Here is a 24,630-nt window from a genome sequence, read left to right on the forward strand (position 1 = left end):
AATGTTTTCTAAACGTTCAAAACGTCCAGTTTTTTTAATGTATCAAGAATGTTTTTTCTTGGTTTATGTTAACGTTAGATGAACATTCCATTTTATCATTTTGGAAATGTTATAAAAACGTTATTTTGTAATATTTTTGGAACGTTCAAATGAACTGTTTTTAAGAAAGTTTTTTCTTGGTTTATGTGAACGATAAAGGAACATTCCATTCTATCATTTTGGAAATGTTATGAAAACGTTATTTTCTGAACGTTCACAACACCCTGCCCCGCTAGAAATGTTACGTTCCCAGAACATTCTCAAAACATCCCCACTGGTGTTAAGGACGTTGTCTAATAATGTTCCCAGAACGTTCAGAAACGGTCACGATGTGGAGCTCTTTTAAGGTTTGGGGGACGTTATTTGGCGGACATTCACAGAACATTTAGGGAACCATATTTTATTTTTTATTTTTTTTAGGCAACATCTCTGCTGCCCTCGTCAAAAATGTCAATTAATAAGAGTATCTGCTCAAACAAAAACTAATTTTTCTTAAATGTTTTACAAAAAACAACAGCACATGCATGAGCTAATGTAACTGCTGTATCACTGCATCAGTAACTACACAGTTACTGTCTTTAAATAAAGCGACATGCAGCAGAGCATCAGTGTTTCTGGATCATCACTGACTGAAGCTCAGGATCTACTCTCCAGCACAATGGTGACACACAAAACTCAGACAACAGAAACAACATTAAACACTAACAGATCTCTCTAGATCTCTGCATCTTCACTTATTACAAACCACTCTGACTTTGTTTCTTTCATACAAATCTTCTTTATGAGGTGTTGATGTTTTATCAAATTTATAAATGTCACCGTTATGGAGGTAAGCGCTTGTTTTAGTTGGTCTCCTGACCCTTTACATTTTAATTATTTTTCTCCAATTGTTGCAATTGTGTTTTAAAGCATGCATTGCAAAATATATTGTGAGAAAAATCTGATCATATCGATTTGATTGTTCATTGTTATTAGTCTCATCATACAGTGGCTTTATTCTCTGGTCTCTGAATATTGTATTTTCTTTCGTGTTATTATAGTCCAATGATAGTGTATACAATCCTGCCATGCTTTGATATTTTGAAAGCTTTCATTATTGTGCAGAAATTATTCAAACAGTATCATAAAGATTCACACAGACATCAAGATTCTGCGTATGATCCTCAACAATGGTGACAAAATTTTCAGACAAACAGATTAACTCTGAACATCACAAAACAAGCTACTAAAGTCACAAAAAAGATTTTGTTTAGTGTCACCATCGTTGAGGATCATACGCTGATTCATGATGTCTGTGTTGAAGGTTGAATAAAAAGCCCTCCTCAAAATTCTTGTCTGTATAAAGAATTAAATATAATAAAGCATTAATAAAACTAACAGTTAATACATTCACAGCTTGAGGCTTTAGTGATGATGACTAAATCATCAGCAATAAACAACTCAATTCATCTGATCGGAAGTTCTCTTGCGTTTATTGCTATCACTATCATGTCTTGATAACACAGTTAAAGCAGCCAGAGAAAATCTAATTTTATGTGTCAAGAATCAAGAGCCCATCTAAAGCAAACGCTCACCTCTATAACGGTGACTGCAAACTTTATTATTTTCTATAAAACACACACGCAGAAGGCGATGTTCTCGTGACCTTGTTCAACTTTGCCTAAAAGTTCTCTAAAAGTGACAAAAATTCTGACATTTTACAGAACATTTGTGACATAAACGTCCTCTTTTGGTAATGAAAGTGCTGCAGTTCAAGGTTCCTTATATGACTTTAAGGGGACGTTCCAATTTGGGTCATTTTATGGTCACATAAGAACGTTCAAAACATTGAACTTCAAAAACATTTAGCAAATATTAATTACATCATAAAGACGTTACGGCTACAGCAATGTTGTTCTCACAACGTTTTCTCTATATAATGAGAACATTCATTAAGTACAGATTACAATGTAAGGACGCTTTTTATAAACATTGTACTCAGAACGTATTATGATAACATTCTGAAAACATTTAGCAAATAATAATAACATTAAAAGCATGTTCTCAGAATGTTATCCTAAGAACGTTTTCGCTCAACATTACGAGAACATCAGTCAAGTACAAATAACGTGATAAAGACGTTACAAGAACGTTGTTATGAGAACGTTTTTACTCAACATTATGAGAACATCAGTCAAGTACAAATAACGTGATAAAGACGTTTCAAGAAAGTTGTTATGAGAACGTTTTTGATCAACATTATGAGAACATCAGTCAAGTACAAATAACGTGATAAAGACGTTTCAAGAACATTGTTATGAGAACGTTTACCCTCAACATTAGGAGAACATCAGTCAAGTACAAATAACATGATAAAGACGTTACAAGAACGTTGTTATGAGAACGTTTTTGATCAACATTAGGAGAACATCAGTCAAGTACAAATAACATGGTAAGAACGTTCCAACAATGTTGTTCTAAGAATGTTTCCTCTCAACGTTATGAGAACGTATTTTAACTATGACAACATTAATAGAATGTTCTTGAAACATTATTTTAGAAATGTTTTTTTCTAACATTTTCAAAACTTTAACATAACGTTAGTGAAAGTTATGGAAAGGTCCCCATTTAGCTGGGTTAATGATAATATAGCGGCCTTCTGGATCTGGAATTTCTACTTTATTTGTAATTGTTATATTTTTGTTTATTAATATCATGACTCCTCTCTTTTTTGAATTAAATGAAGCACCATAGACGTTGGTATATTTTGTTGACTGTAATTTCCTCATTTCGGACTGAAGTAAATGTGTTTCTTGTAACATACATATATCAGCATTTAGTTTTTTAAGATAGTTTATTATCTTATTTCTTTTAATTGGTGAATTGATGCCCCTTACATTCCAGCTGACAAACTTAATGTGTGACATGCTTAGCGAAACAAAATGCAAGTAAATTCATATATTATATATATATATATATATATATATATATATATATATATATATATATATATATATATATATATATATACACACACATATACACACACACATACATATACCCATACAGATTAATTTGCGAGCGCATGGACACATACATTTCATTTGAGTGTGTATTGATTTTCCAAACCGTTAACCTTAGTAATTGTTTAACTCCCCATTTATACAACACAAAACAACGACGTGACATGGTTATATTTCTTACTTTACAATGAACACACATCCAGTGTAACATATACATTTACCTTTTTTTTTTTTTTTTCTCCCTTTCTCTTCCTCTTCCTTATTTTCTTTTTCCCGAAATATGTCGAAATATGACGGACATTTATTATTCAATGAATTTAATGAGCGACATGATCACGATTTATGTCTTCATGCCAGTTAAGAAGGGCTTGTTTCTCTGTATAATTGTCCGTTGATGTAGAGTTTGTCTATGACCAGTGAGACTCGTTATGACCAGTGAGACTCGTTTATAACAAATCAATCGTGAACAGCAGTTTGATTTTCCCCCCTGTGCTACACTACAAAGCGAGTGGGGATACACACGATTTATGTGTCGTTTCACTAAAGAATATAGCTCAGATCTCGCGCTTGCCGAGGTAGCGCGTGGGTTGAGTTTTCATTAAAGAATATAGCTCAGATCTTGCGCTTGCCGAGGCAGCGCGTGGATTAAGTCTGCAAGAATGAATATACGGCTCGGGTCTTGCATTTGCCGAGGCTGCGCATGTATCACGTGTCCGTAATTATGCATGTGTGTGTGTATGTAGACAGCCTATATATATGTATATATATGTATATATTAAGGGATCTGAGAAGACGGGAGTTTCCCTTTCTCTCTTTCCCTAAAATACTTTGCGAATTATTACGAGCTATAATTCTTTTTTGCATTCTAAATATATTCAGTCTGTTCAAAAATATATATATTTATATAAGAACTGGCTGCATTTAATTTGAGGATTAAATGAAATATTGAATACATTCAATTCTGAGGAATTTAAAAGAAAGTGTCGCCACCCTTGGTCCCCCGCAGAAAGCTTGGGGACAGGGACAGGCGACACAGCCGAAGTCTTTGTGGGGTAACACAGATCTATCTGTTAAAATACTTGGTACCCATCCCTCTTTGGCGCCCTCAGGGGGCCGTTCTGCTAACCCTGCCACCCAGTGTGCTTTAGGGCGCAGCGGTCTCCACCGATCCTCCGAGGAGGGCCGGTCATCACTTGATTTTGGCTGTTCCTTGCCGGTTCGCCGCTTCAGGACGCCGAGTCAAGTGCTCAAAAAACACCAGAGGCCAGTCTCGAGAGACTGGTTCCCTTTGTAAATAAGGCAGATTGGAAACTTCTCCCAAATATTTCAAAATGGGTGCTGCTCACAATAGAATAGGGTTACAAATTCGGGTCTCGCCCGCCCCAGTTTAATGGGGTCCTTCCCACAGTGGTGGCCCCCGAGCAGTCTCTGGTAATGGAACAGGAGGTTATGACGCTCTTGCAAAAAGGAGCTATAGAAGGGGTTCTCCTCCCAGCAAGCTGTCAGGGTTTTACAACCTATACTTCATTGTTCCAAAGAAGGATGGAGGGTTATCCCACAGATCAGGTCCGAGGACTGGTTTGTTGTGATAGACCTGAAAGATGCTTACTTTCATGTATCCATCCATCCATCCATCCATGTATTCTCACAGGAAGTTCCTCAGGTTTGCTTTCGGGGACAAAGCTTACCAATACAGGGTTCTTCCTTTCAGCCTATCATTATCACCCCGCACGTTCAGGAAGTGCGTGGATGCAGCGCTGGCTCCATTGAGACTCCAGGGCATCCGCGTGCTGAACTATATCGACGATTGGTTGATATTAGCTCAAACAGAACAGTTGGCAGTTCAACATCGAGACGTTGTTCTGTGGCACATGAAAAAGGATTCTACCACGATACAGGCGCGGCTGTTTCCTGCTCGTGTGAATTCCATTCTCGGAGCCTTGAATTGGGTGAAGTTAGGCCAGTCACTCACTGTAAAACAGTTTCAGAGACTGTTGGGTCTGATGGCAGCTGCGTCCAACGTGATTACTATTGGCCTTCTGCACATGAGACCTTTACAGTGATGGCTCAGGACCAAGGAGTTTTCCCTGAGGGGAAATCCTTTTCGCATGATCAAAGTCACGCGGCGATGCCTTCATGCTCTGGTCATGTGGAAGAAGCCTTGGTTCCTGTCCCAGGGACCCGTGCTGGGAACTCCTCGTCGTCGCGTAATGATTACGACAGATGCTTCCCTCACGGTCTGGGGGGGGCGATCATGAGTGGTTGCTCGGCTCAGGGTCTATGGGAGGACCATCAGCTCTCCTGGCACATAAATCGGCTGGAGATGATGGCGGTGTCTCTAGAACTGAATCACTTCCTCCCAGACCTGAGGGGCCACCACGTGTTGGTCCGTACGGACAACACGATGGTGGTCTCTTATGACCAGTCACTCACTGTAAAACAGTTTCAGAGACTGTTGGGTCTTATGGCAGCTGCGTCCAACGTGATAACTTTTGGCCTTCTGCACATGAGACTCCTACAGTGGTGGCTCAGGACCAAGGGGTTTTCTCCGAGGGGAAATCCTTTTCGCAAGATCAAAAGTCACGCGGCGATGCCTTCGTGCTCTGGTCATGTGGAAAAAGCCTTGGTTCCTGTCCCAGAACCCATGTTGGGGACTTCTCGTCGTCGCGTAATGCTTATGACGGATGTTTCCCTCATGGGCTGGGGGGGCGATCATGAGTGGTCGCTCAGCTCAGGGTCTCTGGGAGGACCATCAGTTCCTGGCACTTAAATCGGCTGGAAATGATGGCGGTATTTCTTGCAGTAAAATACTTCCTCCCAGACCTGAGGGCATTAAAATGTGGGAGGTGTGGAGCTCACTTTGGAAAACTTTGGTCGAGCTGAAATTGACCTATTTGTTTCAGGGGAATCAACCCAGTGTCCACTGTGGTTCTCCCTATCTCATTCAGCATCACTGGGTCTGGATGCCATGGTACAGATGTGGCCGAGGCTGCATCTGTATGCATTTCCCCATTCGCTCTGCTCCCGGGAGTTCTGGAGAAAGTACGCCAGGAAGGGGTCAGTCTAATATTGATAGGCCTATACTGGCCAACCAAAATATGGTTCTTAGACCTAGTGTCACTTCTAGATGGCTCCCTGATGGAGCTTCCTCTCAGGCACTCCTGTCTCAAGCGGGCGGCATGATAATTCATTCACGCCCAGAACTATGGAGACTGTGGGCCTGGCCTCTGAGGGGGCCAGGCTCATAAATGCTGCTCTCCCAACTGAGGTTGTGGAGACCATACTCCCTCCGAACCACTAGAGGAAGCTTCAGAGAAATTCCTCACCCTTAAAGACCATATTTCTACTGGCAATTTCATCTCTTAAAAGAATAGGAGATCTTCAAGCACTTTCAGCTGCTTCTTTGTGTTTGGAATTCGCACCTGGAATGGTCAAAGCGTTCCTGCACACTAGACCAGGCTATATGCCTAAGGTCCCCACCAACGTCCCAGGTTCCATCGTACTTCAGGCCTTCCATCTTCCTCCATTTACAACTTCGGATCAGGAGAAACTCAATCTGCTCTGTCCAGTGAGGGCTTTAGATGCATATGTCCACAGAGCGCCCTGTGGAGCAAAACAGATCAATTGTTTGTGTGTTTTATGGGTCTCATTAGAAAGGAGGTCCAGCATCTAAGCAGAGAATGAGCAAGTGGGTGGTCGAGGCTATCTCACTTGCTTATGAGGGGGCCAGACAACCATCTCCATTAGCTGTCCGTGTTCACTCGACTAGGGGTATGGAGGCCTCAAAGGCCTGAATGTCAGGAGTATCCATTAATGACATATGTGGTTCTGCTGGATGGTCATCCCAGCACACATTTATTGGTTTTACAACCTGGACGTAGGCTCCTCTCCAGGGTCCTCCGTTCTGTCTACAAGATAACAGACAGGTACTTGGTGATACGGCGTAGTTGGGATAACGTTCCCATCACGTCATTCGACGTAGCGTCGATAGTTCCCACGAAACGGAACGTCTCGGGTTATAGATGTAACGCCTGTTCCCTGAGTAAGGGAACGAGACACTACGTCACGTTGCCGTACCCCCGGCTTACCTGTGAGCGTCTTGCTTCAGACATATTCCAGAAGCTAGCGTTCTTTGTTCTGGGTATGCTTTATAGTTTCCTGGTCCATGACGTCACCCGCCTCTGACGTCACGTTTCCTCATTGGTTGGATACAGAGGTGCTTCACGAACACAAAATGCAGAGGGTTCCCATCACGTCATTCGACGTAGCGTCTCGTTCCCTTACTCAGGGAACAGGGGTTACATCTGTAACCCGAGACGTTTTCTACCGGTGCGCCGCTCCAGAACGTCGAATCAAGTGCTCAAAACCACCAGCGGCCAGTCTCGAGAGACTGGTTCCCTTAGTAGATTTTATGGCAGAATGGAAACTTCTACCGAATATATCAAAATGGGTGCTGCTCATCATAGAAAAGGGTTACAGGGCCTCGCCCGCCCAGATTCAATGGGGTCTTTCCCGCCCAGATTCAATGGGGTTTTTCCCCATAGTGGTGACCCCAGAGCAGTCTCTGGTTATGGAACAAGAGGACACCCTTGCAAAAAGGAGCTATAGAAAGGGTTCCTCCTCCCAGCAAGCTGTCAGGCTTCTACAGCCGCTACTTCATTGTTCCAAAGAAGGATGTGTCCTATCATAGATTTACATGTGTTAAATCGATCAATATGAAAGCTCAAATTCAAGATGCTTACACTTAAACAGATCATCCCACAGATCAGGTCCAAGGACTGGTTTGTGGCGATAGACCTGAGAGAGGCGTACTTTCAGGTGTCCATCCATCCTTCTCACAGGAAGTTCCTCAGGTTTGCTTTCGGGGGCAAAGCTTACCAAAACAGGGTTCTTCCTTTCGGCCTGTTATTATCACCCCGCACATTCACGAAGTGCGTGGATGCAGTGCTGGCTCCACTGAGACTCCAGGGCATCCGCGTACTGAATTACATAGAAAGTGATTCTAGCTCAATCAGAGCAACTAGCAGTTCAGCATCGAAATGCTGTTCTGTCCCACATGAAAAGGCTTGGGCTGAGGCTCAATGCCAAAAAAAGTGTGATAGTTCCGGCTCAGACTACCACTTATCTAGGTGTAGTTTGGGACTCCACCATGATGCAGGCACATTTGTCTCTTGCTCATGTGAGTTCCATTCTCGCAGCCGTGAAAGGGGGTGTCCATCCATCCTTCTCACAGGAAGTTTCTCAAGTTTGCTTTCGGGGGCAAAGCTTACCAATACAGGGTTCTTCCTTTCGGCCTGTTATTATCACCCCGCTGTTACATAACTACCCGTCTAGGGGTGATGAGCCAGTAACAAAATAGGAAAATAAATAAAAATAACTAAAGAAAAAAAAAGTCTTGGAGAGAGCACCAGGGCAATCCAACCTCCCGTCCCAGAATCAACACAAACACCAGTTCAAATTAGTTCTTTTTTTAATTGAAAGAATCTCAGAACGTTAACAAAGGGATTGGGAACAAAACTTCAGGGGAGGGCTAGGCCAACATAACAAAAAAAACCCCAAACTAACTAACCCAATAATTTTCGAACTTACCTGGACAAAGATAACGCACAAATAAAATACATAAATCTTCCCTCTCTCCCTCCCTGGCCATAACCAAGAGAAAAAAATAGAAGTACAAACAAAAATGGCACCCTCCCCCTACATTCCCTTAAAGAAAAAAAAAAACATAAAACGTTAGCAAACATGTTTGTAAAACAAACAAAATCAAAGAATATTAAACAACGTCAATTCTCTCTCTGATAAAGAGAACACCTAGGTTATAATACTGAGTTCACTCACTCATACACAATATACAAGAACTACATCAACAAATGAGTCTGGGCCACGGGAGGAAGTGTTTGCCCCGATGAAAGGAAGTCTCTCTCCCTTCTCCAGTATTCCAAGTCAAGTCAAGTCAAGTCAAATTTATTTATATAGCGCTTTTACAATTGGTAATTGTTTCAAAGCAGCTTTACATATTAGAAGCACAGAAAAAAAGGGAAGTGGTTAAAACTGTACAAACAAGCGTGGTAATATGTAACATATACAAGATGGTGCTACATTAAGCCAATGTCGGCTGACTTCCAGGGGTGGAAAAAACCCCCTAGGAGAAAAACCCAGCGTGCTAGCACTGGGAAAAAAGTCCTAGGAGGGAAAAAACCCCTTGGAAGATATATATATGTAAATGTATATGGAGATCAAAATCTGAATTGTACATTTTTATTATAGAGATTAAAAATCGATTATATATAAATATATGTAAGCGGATACGGGGATTAAAAATCTGAATTATAGATGCAGCCAGAATTGGATCTTTAGGCCCATTGTTTCCTGGGCTACATTGTAGTCAGGTCCAGACGCAGGTTCTCCATGTGATCTGGATACGGCCTGGATCCAGCACCCGGCAAACCTCAGGATAAGCAGAGAGACAGATATTAGCGTAGATGCCATTCTTATTCTGATGTACAGGTATATCTAGTGTTATAGGAAATGGTCTCGGTTCCGGCCGACCTAATTATTGCAGCGTAACAATCCTTTAACGGATTTGAAAAATGTTAATGTATTGATAATGTGTTATGTGTATGCAAGAGCAAAGAGATGTGTTTTTAGTCTAGATTTAAACTGACAGAGTGTGTCTGCTTCCCGAACAATGCTAGGAAGATTGTTCCAGAGTTTAGGTGCTAAATAGGAAAAGGATCTGCCGCCTTCAGTTGATTTTGATATTCTGGGTATTATCAACTGGCCTAAATTCTGAGATCGCAATAAACGTGAAGGACTATAATGCATTAAGAGCTCACTTAGGTACTGGGGAGCTAAACCATTTAGAGCTTTATAAGTAAGTAGCAAGATTTTAAAATCTATACGATGTTTAATAGGGAGCCAATGTAATGTTGACAGAACTGGGCTAATATGGTCATACTTTCTGGTTCTAGTAAGAACTCTAGCTGCCGCATTTTGGACCAACTGTAGTCTGTTTAAAAGCCGAGCAGAACAACCACCCAGTAGAGCGTTACAATAATCTAGTCTTGAGGTCATGAATGCATGGACCAACTGTTCCGCATTTGTCATTGAGAGCATATGTCGTAATTTAGATATATTTTTTAGATGGAAGAAGGTGGTTTTACAGATACTAGAAACATGACTTTCAAATGAAAGATTGGTATCAAAGAGCACACCCAGGTTCCTAACTGAGGACGAAGGTTTAATGGAGCACCCGTCAAGTGTTAGAGAGTATTCAAGGTTTTTTCGTGAGGAAGTTTTTGGTCCAAAGATTAGGAAATCAGTTTTTTCTGAATTTAATAATAAGAAATTTCTTGTCATCCAGTTTTTAATGTCAGCTATGCATTCTGTTAGTTTTGTGAATTTGTAGGTTTCGTCAGGGCGCGAGGAAATATAGAGCTGAGTATCGTCAGCGTAGCAGTGAAAACTAACACCATGCTTCCTAATTATCTCTCCTAAGGGCAGCATGTACAAAGTGAAAAGCAACAGTCCTAATACTGAGCCTTGTGGTACCCCATATTTAACCTGTGATCGATACGACATCTCTTCATTAACTACCACAGACTGATAACGGTCAGATAAGTATGATTTGAACCATGCCAAAGCAATTCCACTAATGCCAATATAGTTTTCAAGTCTTTTTAAAAGAATGTTATGATCGATAGTGTCAAAAGCAGCACTGAGATCTAATAACACTAATAGAGAAATACAGCCACGATCGGATGATAGGAGTAGATCGTTTGTAACTCTAACGAGAGCAGTCTCAGTACTATGGTATGGTCTAAATCCTGACTGGAAGTCCTCACAGATTCCATTTCTTTCTAAAAAGGAACACAGTTGTGTTGAAACTGCCTTTTCTAGTATCTTTGACAGAAAAGGTAGATTCGAGATTGGCCTGTAATTTACTAAATCTCTCGGATCTAGTTGAGGTTTTTTAATAAGAGGTTTGATAATAGCCTGCTTAAAGGTTTTTGGCACGTGTCCTAGTGTTAAAGATGAATTAATTATATCAAGAAGTGGACCTACGACTTCTGGAAGCATTTCTTTCAGTAGTTTAGTCGGCATTGGGTCTAACATACATGTCGTTGATTTTGATGATTTGATAAGTTTAGATAATTCTTCCTCTCCTATAGCGGCGAATGATTCTAGTTTTACCTCAGGGACACTACAGTGCACTGTCTGAAGAGAAACTGTAGACGGTTGCATGTTTATAATTTTCTCTCTAATATTATCAATCTTGCAAGTAAAGAAGTTCATAAAGTCATTACTGCTGTGCTCTATGGAAATTGCAGCAGTTGAATCTCTGTTTCTAGTTAATTTAGCCACTGTGTCAAATAAATACCTAGGATTATGTTTGTTTTCTATTAAGAGATTTGAAAAATAAGTAGATCTAGCATTTCTTATGGCTGTTCTGTACTCAATCATTTTTTCTTTCCACAAAAGGCGAAAAACTTCTAGTTTTGTTTTCTTCCAACTACGTTCAGCTTTTCTAACAGCTCGTTTTAGAGCCCGAGTGTGCTCATCATACCACGGCGTTGGATTAGTTTCCTTAATCTTCTTTAGACGTAAAGGAGCGACCGCATCTAATGTGCTGGAAAAGAGAGAGCCAATAGTTTCTGTTGCAGCATCGAGTTCTTCTAAGTTGTCAGGTATACTAAGGCGATGAAACTGCTCGGGGAGATTATTTATAAAGCAATCTTTAGTGGCAGACGTGATTGTTCTACAATATTTATGGCTGGGTGGTGGTTTTGTAGCCTTGGCTAATTGTATTATACACGAGACTAAATAATGATCTGATATATCATCGCTCTGCTGTAGAATTTCAACAGCATCAATATCTATTCCATGCGACAGTATTAGATCTAGGGTATGATTACGACAATGAGTGGGTCCTGACACGTGTTGTCTAACTCCAATAGAGTTTAAAATATCTGCAAATGCCAATCCAAATGCGTCTTTATTATTATCTACATGGATATTAAAATCACCAACAACAAGGACTTTATCCGCAGCCAGTACTAACTCTGATAGAAACTCAGCAAATTCTTTGATAAAGTCAGTATGGTGCCCTGGTGGCCTGTATACAGTAGCCAGCACAAATGTCAACTTACATAATGTTACATAAAGCACCATCACTTCAAAGGAATTATATTTGAAATTCTTTTGAATGATTCTGAATATATTACTATAAATTACAGCAACACCTCCCCCTTTGCCTTTCTGTCGAGGATTGTGTCGATAATCATAACCTTGAGGACTAGATTCATTTAAAGTAATGTAATCGTCTGGTTTTAACCAGGTTTCTGTCAAACACAGCAAGTCTAGTTTATTGTCTGTGATAATTTCATTTACAATAAGTGCTTTTGAGAAATAGATCCAAGCTTTATCATTTGTTTATCTGATTTATCTGTGATTTTCATTTTTTGAACATCAATTAAATTTTTACCCTTAAAAGGTTTTGGAAGTTTTTTGTATTTACTAGTTCGAGGTACAGACACAGTCTCTATGTGATAATATCTAGGTGAAAGTGTTTCTATGTGCTGTGAATTATCTGAGTTCTGTGACGTGAGGCGGCTAGCAGACGGTCGGTTTAGCCAGTTTGTCTGCGTCCTGATCTGGGCCCTGGTTTGTCATGTTTCAGCTCTAAGACTATTTGCCAAATTTCTAGAGAGAAGAGCAGCACCATCCCGGGAGGGATGAATACCATCTCTTTTCAACAGATCAGGTCTGCCCCAAAAGCTTTTCCAATTGTCTATGAAACCTATATTATTCTGCGCACACCACTTAGACAGCCAGCCATTGAGTGATGATAACCTGCTAACTATCTCATCACTCCGAAGAACAGGAAGAGGGCCAGAACAAATTACTTTTGCTGACATTGAATTTGCGAGTTCACACACCTCTTTAATGTTAATTTAAGTGATCTCCGACTGGCGAAGTCGAACATCATTTGTGCCGACGTGGATAATGATTTTAGAATATTTACGTTTAGCATTAGCCAGCACTTTTAAATTTGCTTTGATGTCAGGTGCTCTGGCCCCCGGCAAACTTGTGACTATGGTGGCTGGTGTCTCTATTTTCACGTTCCGTGTAATAGAATCGCCAATTACTAGGGCACTTTCAACAGGATTCTCAGTGGGTGCGTCACTGAGTGGGGAGAACCTGTTTGATGTTCTAATCGGAACGGAAGAGTGGTGTTTGTTCTTGCCATTATGCCGCCTCACAGTCACCCAGTTAGCCTGCTGCGTGGCTTCTACAACCGGAACCGAATGTGTAGTGTTTACTAGGCTAGTCGCATCCAAAGCAGTATCTAAGGCCCTTTCATTCTCACTATCCTCAATTAAAGTTTGGATGCGTGTCTCTAATTCTGAGATTCTCTCTGTCAGCCTGACAATATCCCTGCATTTATCACATGTGTAAGTCTCACTGCTGACAGAAAGAGCTAAGCTGTACATGTTGCATTTACTACACATGATAATCGTCGGACATGACTGACCGTGTGTTTGATGAACGCCGTCCGAAAAACTGCAACGCACACGGGACTCGCTGGCTGGATGTCTCGGTCGCTTGCCGGTGCCTGGGGCGAGGGTGATGTGCGGGACGCTGTACCTTGCGGTGGATCGATGAATGCCGGGCAGCAACGTCTCCACAGCTTCCCGATCTGGCGAGGACAGATCAGAATAACATACATCGGATAAATCCGCCATTCAATCGACAAGGAAGGTTGGTTTAGAGGAAAAAAAGAAAGTAGACGGTAGCTAGCAGGCTATGGCTAACACTAGGTGATTACGCTGGTGGATTGCTAGTAATAAATCGTTCCATTTAGTAGTACTATGCAATAGGTTAAGTAATCTAGTGAAAAATAAGAAAGTTATATTATGTGAATAGGAATAAAGAGAAGGATTTAGGATAATCTCCACGAAGCTCCGAGCGTAGATCAGACAGCTGGCAGGCAGCAGCGCTGAGCAGCGTTGAACCGGAAAAGGAGCTATTTCAGTCGTGTTTTAGGTTTATTTTTGCTTCTGTCTGACAGTGTCATGAGATTTTCTCCACGTCTTATATCCTCACTCCTTCTCGTCAGCATCCAATCACCCACGACCGGACTGAACCCATCTGATTGGAACACCTGTCTCATAACGAGAGGGAAACAGAACAGGAGAGAGAAACAAACAACCAACTCCAACACACACACCCATTACAACACAATGAATATGTCTTTAGACGTAACACCCCCATCACTAAAGTATTTTTTTTATTTTTTTTGCCATGCAAAAAAAATAAAAAAATAAAACGCATCACTCATCAGCTCCGCACACTCGGGACAGCGCATCAGCGACCACATTGTCTGAGCTCTTGCGATGTTTAATTTCAAGGTTGTACTCCTGCAAAACAAGTGACCACCGCATCAAACGCTGGTTGGAATTAGACATTTGTGACAAAAACACTAATGGATTGTGATCGGTGTACACTTTAATCGGGCTACAATGACCTCCCAAATACACTTCAAAGTGTCGCAACGCCAGTACCAAGGCCAGCGCCTCCTTCTCAATAGTGCTGTAGTTGCGCTGACACTTCAAATATTTCTTAGAAAAATAAAACACGGGATGCTCAAGCCCCAAGTCATCCTCTTGCGTCAGCACTCTGCCAGCTCCAACAGCACTCGCATCAACACTCAACTGAAAAGACCGTGCGAAATCAGGAGCTGAAAGAACTGGCACGTTCCACAATAAATCTTTCACTGCAGAGAAAGCGTGATCTCACCTTTCATCCCAGTCAAATTTTCTTGGAGTGCTAAGAAGATCAGTCAGTGGGGACACTACCGTTGCGAAATTATAACAAAATCCGTGGTAGTACCCCACCATTCCCAGAAACCTCAGAAGTTCGCGTTTATTCACAGGTATGGGAAAATCAAGGATTGCACTCACTTTGGCCATCACGGGCTTCACATGCCCCTGACCTACCATCTTACCCAAGTACGTGATAACTGCTTTTGCAAACTCGCTTTTTGAAAGATTCAAAGTTAAGGAAGCCTCAGTCAACCGACTGAACATTTGATCTAAACGAGTCACATGATCCTCCCAACTGTTCGAATAAATAACTAGATCATCCAGATATGCTTCGCAGTTCGTCACTCCTGATAAAACCCTCTGCATCAGCCGCTGGAAAGTCGCCGGAGCGTTCCGCATCCCGAACGCCATTACATTATTACATGCAGAAAGCTATCAGGAGTGACGAACGCAGATATTTCTCTAGCACGGGCCGTTAAAGGGACCTGCCAGTACCCCTTAAGGAGATCTAGTTTAGTTACATGAGTGGCAGAACCAATTCGATCCACACAATCTTCAATGCGAGGTAAAGGAAAAGAGTCTGCTTTGGTCACACTATTAACCTTTCGGTAATCCATGCAAAAACGGAAGGAAGAGTCTGGTTTCTGAACCAACAGACATGGAGAACTCCACGGACTTTGACTATGGACAGCCAACTCATTTTTCAGCAAATATTCCACCTCGTTTTTCATTGCTGCTCGCTTCATTGGATTGAGTCGGTATGGATGTTGCTTTATAGGTAAAGAGGTACCCACATCAATATCATGACACAGGACTGTAGTTCTCCCTGGAACATCGGAGAACAGATTGGGGTATTTTTGTATCACTTTCACCACATCCTCTCGTTGGCACGCCGACAAATGCTCTAGGTGAGAATCTAAATTGTTCAAAACAACGGAATTCTCCAGACGTACCCCGCAACCTTGACAGTCCTCCATCACACCATCCTCCTGTATCTGCTCAGCACTTACATAAATAGGAGTAGCAAGCACTGAGGACGAGGGAGTCTGTGTCGTCTCTCGCACATAATAGGTTTTAAGCATATTGATGTGACAGACCCGGCTCTTATGTTTACGGTCTGGTGTGCCCACCACATAATCCGTTTTGCTAAGCTTTTTTTCTATCGCATAAGGACCAAAAAATTTCGCTTGAAACGTAGAATCAGGGAGGGGAAGTACAACAAGAACTAAATCACCCACCTGAAAATTATGCGACGCACTTTTTTGGTCAAAGCGCTTCTTCATTTTAGATTGTACGCAAGACAGATGAGCTTTAGCGAACGCACATGCCTGATGTAAACGCTCACGAAAAGAGCTTACATACTCTAGAACCGACACAGGTGAACTACACTTCTTTAACAACTGCTCACTCAAGAGCTTTAGCGGCCCGCGAACCGTGTGCCCAAACACGAGCTCAACGGGACTAAAGCCCAAAGATTCCTGAACCGACTCACGGATGGCAAACATTAACAACGGCAACCTGTCTACCCAATCCTTACCTGTCTCCACACAGAAAGCACGGAGCATAGACTTTAACGTCTGATGGAACCTTTCAAGAGCTCCCTGCGTTTCTGGGTGGTACCCGCTGGACATTTTATGAGTTACTCCCAACTCGGCAAGCGTTTGTGCAAATATTTTTGAGGGAAAATTTGACCCCTGAACACATAACTGTCAGAAGATACTGATGCCCAGTTTTCGATTTGGGCAACGGGCCCACACAATCAATAATCAATCTCTCAAAAGGTTCACTTAGCACAGGAATGGGATGCAAAGGTGCCAAAGGAATCTTTTGATTCGGCTTCCCTGCACGCTGGCATGTGTCACACGAACGGCAGAAATCTGATACCGCAGATTTTAATCCGGGCCAGAAATAATATTTAGAAACGCGCTGAAACGTTTTCGTGACTCCCAAATGTCCTGACAGAGGATGTTCATGAGCCAGTTTCAAAACTTGCAAACGATACCCAGTCGGTAACACAATCTGATAGTCACACAATCACTGCCAGTCTGCCGCATCAGAATGCGGAGGTCTCCATTTGCGCATGAGAACTCCCTCCTCCCAATAATAAGCGGTATTCAATTCAGAGATCTCATTTACATTAACTGCCACCTCAGAACAATTTTGCAGCGTAGGATCAGCCTTCTGGGCTAAAGACAAATGATCTCGACCCAGCTGTAAATGAACTCCCTCAGTTATTGGTATTTCTAAACCAGACTTTACTTCAGCCTCTACAACCAAGGGATTTTTTTCAGACTCAGAATTAACAGCAAGGAAAGAGTCAGAGATGTCAATTACATCGTTGAACTTCTTCAATTGCAACCTCGTTACTGCACAAGCTGGGAAAACCGTAGGAAACTGAGCAGACAAATCAGACTGAAAGAGGCAGGCATCAGGTCTATTAGCCACCACTGGGCAAGGGAAAACGTTAGCCTCAGCGAGATCATTCCCAAGAATTATACCAACCCCGTCCACAGGTAGACTTGGGCGCACACCCAACTCAACAACTCCTGTAACGAGATCAGATTTTAAGTGAACATTATGGAGTGGAACCTGAACACATCCCATCTCGATACCTCGCACCAAGACATTTCTACCTGTATAGGACTGATCAGAAAAGGGCAAGACATCTTTACACACAAAAGATTGAGCAGACCCGGTATCTCGTAAAATTAAAACTGGTTTTATGTCAGAACCACTTGCAAATGATACGGTACCATGCAGAATAAACGGCCAATAGGTCGTGTCAGATTCAGATACAGACTGAGCAAAAGCCACATGTTTAGTTTTAGCAGCCACTTTCTGCTTCCAGGCCTTGCAATCAGCAATTAAATGGCCAGGATCTAAACAAAAGAAACAGACCCTGTTCTCCACTGTCCACCCCGAAGTAAACTGACGGGCTGGCCTTACATTCTTCCCCGGCCTCGAAGTTTGAGGAAACACCCGAGTCTCTTCCCTCGCTACATTAACTATGGGGGAGCTAGTTCGCTCAGAACGTGTAGGGCGATGTGTTAGAATAAATTCGTCCGCTAACACAGCGGCATCAGAAAGAGAATTAACTTTTTGTTCATTCAAATATATTACAACAGCCTCCGGCATACAATTTTTGAACTCCTCCAGTAACAACAACTCCTGGAGTTGCTCAAAGTTAATAACTCGACTGGCTAAACACCACTTTTCAAAAAGTACCCTCTTTTCCCGAGCAAATTCTACACAAGTTTGTTTGAAAGACTTTGAATGAGACCTGAATTTTTGACGATAGGCTTCTGGGACTAATTCATACGCCCGTAACACTGCCGCTTTAACAATCTCACAATCAAGCGATTGATCTACAGGCAATGAAGCACATACCTCCTGGGCTTTTCCCGTAAGGTTGCATTGCAACAACAAAGCCCACATATCCTTAAGCCACCTTAACTTCACAGCAACACGCTCAAATGCGATGAAGTAGGAATCTACCTCTGCCTCTCTAAAAGGAGGGACCAGCTTAACATACCTACTCGCATCAAAATCAGAATATTCGGAATGAAATGGTTGACTTACCGGCATCGTCGTATCCGAAGGAAGTTTAGTACGAGGAACTGGAGTTGGTTTACTCATTTTCTCATTCGCTTGTAAATCCAGCTGACGCAGTTTAACAGCGCGCTCTGTCTCGGCTTGAACAACGCGTAGTTTAATTAACTCTGCCTCGCACTCTTGTTTCTTAATCAATAGATCCAACTCTTTCAACTTAACGGCCAATTTAGTTTCATTACACGATTCCGAAGCATCTGCAGTGAGAAAAACCTCCGAAGTCCCCACACCGGCTTCGGACGACTCCTCCCCATCAACAGGTGCTTCTGATAGATCAGGCATAATACCAGCAGAAACCAATTCATCAAAGAGCTGCTCTTTAATAACTTGTTTAGTAGCCTCTTTTGGAACGTTAATATGAAAGAAATCAGCTATAAGAATGAAATCTTTCTTCCTACAGCGATCATAAACTTCTATCGTAGGATTAAGAGAAAATTCTACCAAATCAAAATCCATACTCTTACAATTAATGCCTCTGCCCCTCCCACAAAATTTCAAAGACTTCCAAACAAACTTTTAGAGAAAGGAGTACTTACCAGCAGATTGAAATAGTGTTTAGCAGAAAGTTTCATACCGGATTCCCGAACAAGAGACACATCTCCAAGTTATCAAATCAATAAACACAATTGTCACAAACAAATTAGCAAGAAAAAAAAAAAAACAGATGAGCCCCCAATTGTTACATAACTACCGTCTAGGGGTGGTGAGCCAGTAACAAAATAAGAAAATAAATAAAAATAACTAAAGAAAAAAAAAGTCTTGGAGAGAGCACCAGGGCAATCCAACCTCCCATCCCAGAATCAACACAAACACCAGTTCAAATTAGTTCTTTTTTTAATTGAAAGAATCTCAGAACGTTAACAAAGGGATTGGGAACAAAACTTCAGGGGAGGGCTAGGCTAACATAACAAACAAAACCCAAACTAACTAACCCAATAATTTTCTAACTTACCTGGACAAAGATAACGCACAAATAAAATACATAAATCTTCCCTCTCTCCCTCCCTGGCCATAACCAAGAGAAAAAGATAGAAGTACAAACAAAAATGGCACCCTCCCCCTACATTCCCTTAAAGAAAAAAAAAAAAGAAAAAAAAAAACGTTAGCAAACATAGGCAACGTAAAACAAACAAAATCAAAGAATATTAAACAACGTCAATTCTCTCTCTGATAAAGAGAACACCTAGGTTGTAATACTGAGTTCACTCACTCACACACAATATACAAGAACTACATCAACAAATGAGTCTGGGCCACGGGAGGAAGTGTTTGCCCAGATGATAGGAAGTCTCTCTCCCTTCTCCAGTATTCCACCACGTCTTATATCCTCACTCCTTCTCGTCAGCATCCAATCACCCACGACCGGACTGAACCCATCTGATTGGAACACCTGTCTCATAACGAGAGGGAAACAGAACAGGAGAGAGAAACAAACAACCAACTCCAACACACACACCCATTACAACACAATGAATACGTCTTTAGACGTAACACCGCACATTCAGGAAGTGCGTGGATGCAGTGCTGGCTCTACTGAGACTCCAGGGCATCTGCGTATTGAATCACATAGAAAGTGATTCTAGCTCAATCAGAGCAACTAGCAGTTCAGCATCAAGATGCTGTTATGTCCCACATGAAAAGGCTTGGGCTGAGGCTGCCAAAAAGAGTATGCTAGTTCCGGCTCAGACTACCACTTATCTAGGTGTAGTTTGGGACCACGATGCAGGCACTTTTGTCTCCTGCTTGTGTGAGTTCCATTCTCGCAGCCGTGAAAGGGGTGAAGTTAGGCCAGTCACTCACTGTAAAACGGTTCCAGAAACTATTGGGTCTGATGGCATCTGCATCCAACGTCATACCTTTTGGCCTTCTGCACATGAAACCGTTACAGTGGTGGCTCAGGACCAAGGGATTTTCTCAGGAAATCCTTTTCGCATGATCAAAGTCGCGGCGATGCCTTCGTGCTCTGGCCATGCGGAAAGATCCCTGGTTCCTGTCCCAGGGACCCGTGCTGGGGACTTCTGGTCGTCGTGTAATGCTTACGACAGATGCTTCCCTCACGGGCTGGGGGGGCGATCATGAGTGGTCGCTCAGCTCAGGGTCTATGGGAGGTCCATCAACTCTCCTGGCACATAAATCGACTGGAGATGATGGCGGTGTTTCTAGCATTAAAACACTTTCTCCCAGACCTGAGAGGCCATCACATGTTGGTCCGCATGGACAACACGGCAGTGGTCTCATATATAAACCATCAGGGGGGTCTGCGGTCTTGCCAAATTTACTACTTGGCCCGTCGGATCCTCCTATGGTCCCTAGGGAAGCTGCTCTCTCTGAAGATGTTACGTCCCAGTCTAGGGGTGGGGAAGCAACATAAATGAAGAATGTCACGTCAGGAGAGATTTTTTTGTTTATTGTAGAAGCTTAGTCATCCATCCAGTAATAGGTCCAGGAATGGGCATAAACCAAAACAACAAAAAAACAGAAACTAACTATTTTTAATGATCTACCTTAACCTAACAAAGAAAAAAATTAACAGAAATACATCAGACTTCCCTGTCTCCCTATCTGCTCAAAACCAGGAGAAAACTCTAAACAAGAATAGGTGCCCACTCCCTACAAAATGGGGCATAACTCTATTTACAGATTACCTTTTAATACCGACACGTTAAGCAAATAGATAAGCTTCTACTGAATGGTGACGTTTACAGATTACCTTTTAATACCGACACATCTGATTCAACTAAAACAAACACCTACTGAGTGGTGACATTTACAGATTACCTTTTAATACCAACAACATAAGAAAATAACCAAGCAAGATGTGGTGGGAAAACAGTGGGTCAACATCGTAACCAAGCAGGAGTATCAAAGATTATTTTACAACAGGCCGGAGGAACGTTGACAACAACGCGTTCTCCCGCAGAACACACACACAGAGCCGCGCCTCTTTTGCATTGCGCAGAAGCGCGCTTTTAAAGGATGCGATCACCAGCGAGGAGCCAATCCACTTTCCCAGACAATTAGAAGCCGGAACCTGGAGCAGAGACGAGAAGGAAACTCCAAAAAAGACAAGCAAACACTAATCACAGAATATTATATACGTCCGAGGACGTAACACCCCCACCAATAAGAAATAAACTCCAGTATTTAATAATAAAATGTAATATCTAACAATAAAAAAAATATGTACCAACTGACCTGGAAAGAGCATCAGCGATAACATTGACAGTTCCTTTCTTGTGCCTTATTTTTAAATTAAATTCCTGCACAATTAATGACCATCTCATCAGACGCTGGTTATGATTTGACATGCGCGATAGAAAAGTCAGGGGATTGTGATCTGTGAAAACTTCAATTGGGAGAGAACTACTGCCCAAATAGACTTCAAAATGTTGAAGTGCTAAAATTAAAGCAAGTTTCTTTTTCAATAGTACTGTAGTTCTGTTGAGACTTTAAAAACTTTCTCGAGAAGTAACACAGGGGGTGGTCAACTCCACGGTCATCCTCCTGTAAAAGCACTGCTCCGGCTCCCACAGCACTAGCATCTACCTCAAGTTTAAAAGGGCGAGTGAATTCAGGGGCAGCGAGAATTGGAGAAAAACACAACAAATCTTTTGCCGCTTTAAAAGCGTTTTCACATGATGGAGTCCAGATAAAGTTTCTAGAGGAGCTCAACAGGTCAGTAAGCGGAGCCACAACAGATGCAAAATTTTTGCAAAATGCTCTGTAATAGCCCACTATTCCGAGAAAACGGCGCAACTCTCGTTTGGTCTTAGGTGCAGGATACTGAGGGATGGCAGCAACCTTCGCATCTACGGGACGAATTTGACCATGTCCTACCTGCTTTCCAAGGTATGTTCCTACAGCCTTGCAAAATTCACATTTAGCTAGGTTGATGGTTAATGAAGCCTCACTCAACCGGGTAAAGATCTCCCGTAAGGTCTTAATGTGCAATTCCCAGCTATTGGAATATACAACAACGTCATCCAAATAGGCTTCGCAATTTTTAATTCCAGACAATACTTTCTGCATTAACCTTTGAAAGGTAGCTGGAGCATTTCTCATTCCGAATGCCATTACGGTGTAATTTAGAAAGTCATCTGGCGTCACAAAGGCCGATATTTCAGACGCACGGGCAGTCAGCGGCACCTGCCAGTACCCTTTTAGAAGATCGAGTTTTGTGACTAAGCGGGCAGCTCCTACTCGATCTATGCAGTCTTCCATACGGGGCATAGGGAAAGAATCAGGTTTTGTGACACTATTAACCATACGGTAGTCTGTACAAAATCTATATGTTCCGTCAGGCTTAGGCACCAGAATACAAGGCGAGCTCCACGGACTGGAACTGGGAACAGCAAGCCCTTGATCAAGCAAATACTTCACCTCCTCTTTCATTATTTCCCGTTTTACAGGATTAACACGATAGGGATGTTGACGTATGGGAGCTGATCCCCTCAATCTCAATATCGTGCACTATTGCAGTAGTCTGAGAGGGAGTATCTGCAAATAAAGAGGGATATTCTTTAATTAACACCATAATATCTTGACGCTGCTGGTCAGGAAGATAAGATAACATTTGTTCAATGTTTAACAGCATTTCTGAATTTTTCAGTCTAGCGGTTCGTTCAAAACTGTTAACTGCATCATTTTCAACGTGGCCGACAGGTGTTACCACGGCAACAGTAGGGACATCCTCAGCAGCACTAGCTTTATATAGTAAGGCTTTAACATATTCACATGACAGACTCGTGTTTTTCTTCGGCGATCTGGAGTACGCACCACATAGTCAGTTTCACTAAGCTGACTCTCAACTTCATATGGACCACCAAATTTCGCCTGCAAGGTTGAACCTTGAACTGGAAGAAAGACCAACACTGAGTCTCCAGGCTGAAAGTTTCGTTTAACACTTTTTTTTTATCAAAGTGAGCTTTCATTTTGTTCTGTGCCGTGACTAAATTCTCTTTTGCCATGGCACACGCTCGTCGCAACCGATCACGGAATTTGCTCACATAATCTAGAACAGGCATAGGGGAAACAGATTCGTCCAGTAACTGTTCGCGTAACATTCTCAAAGGACCGCGAACAGCATGCCCGAACACCAAATCAGCAGGTGCAAATCCCAAGGACTCTTGTGTGGTTTCACGGACTGCAAACATCAGCATAGGTAGTCCCTCATCCCATTCTTTTCTTGTTTCCACACAGAGCTTACGCTGTAGAATTGTCAGGGTTTGATGGAAACGTTCTAGCGCTCCCTGAGTTTCTGGGCGATAGGCGCTAGATAGTATATGCTGCATGTTTAATTCGCGAGTAACCTGGGCGAATATTTTCGATGTAAAATTCGATCCTTGATCGGTTTGTATAATTTTTGGTAGCCCAAAAACCGAGCAGAATTTAATCAATTCCTAGACCACCTTTTTCGCTTTGATTGTGTGCAACGGAATCGCCTCCGGATAGCGAGTCGCAGCGCACATCAAGGTGAGAATGTATTGATGCCCGGCTTTTGATTTTGGTCTTTTGGCAGTCTAAATTAATATGCTCAAAAGGTTCTCCCACTACAGGTATTGAATGTAAAGGAGCAGGTGGTATGGTCTGATTGGGCTTACCGGTCAGCTGGCATACATGACACGAACGGCAGTAAGCGGAGACATCAGACTTCAACCCTGGCCAAAAGAAGTAGCGGAGTACTCGTTCGTATGTTTTCCTAATGCCTAAATGACCATACAGTACATGATCATGAGCTAGTTTAATTATTTGTGCACGATACGCCGAGGGAACAACAACTTGACAAAAGCTGTCATCCTTTTTCCATCTATGCATAAGCACTTCGTTATCCCAATAAAATGCAATTCCAGACTCGGGAAAACTATTCTTGTCAATTGCAGCTGCAACACATACACCTAGTGAAGGATCCGATTTTTGCAACATGGCCAACTGCTTTTTCCAGATCTGGAGCGACTTAAGTTTTGTGTGAACACTTTCAGTTACAGGTGACATTTCAGGCTGAACGATAACTTTAGCTTCCACTCTTTCACCATCAGATGCCAAAAATGAATCTGACAGATCAACAACATCCTGGAGCTTACGAGCTTGAGCGCGCGTTACGGCACAGACTAGGAATGTACTGGGAGACTGCTCAGCTTTTCCTGTTAGTTCACCTA

General features: G+C 42.1%; 1 protein-coding gene across 1 annotated transcript in view; it reads right to left on the reverse strand.

Annotated features, from left to right (window-relative positions):
• Nucleotides 1-13,126: 13,126 nt before the first annotated feature.
• The window catches only part of LOC137004767 (cyclin-dependent kinase-like 1), a 202,512-nt gene continuing 191,008 nt past the window's right edge, over nucleotides 13,127-24,630 (reverse strand). Inside the window, exon 11 of the mRNA XM_067365383.1 lies at nucleotides 13,127-13,740. The gene's annotated coding sequence lies outside the window, so the exon portion shown is untranslated. The remainder of the gene's footprint in view (nucleotides 13,741-24,630) is intronic.

The sequence above is a fragment of the Chanodichthys erythropterus genome, chromosome 17, assembly GCF_024489055.1.
Source record: "Chanodichthys erythropterus isolate Z2021 chromosome 17, ASM2448905v1, whole genome shotgun sequence".
Classification (NCBI taxonomy): Eukaryota; Metazoa; Chordata; class Actinopteri; order Cypriniformes; family Xenocyprididae; genus Chanodichthys; species Chanodichthys erythropterus.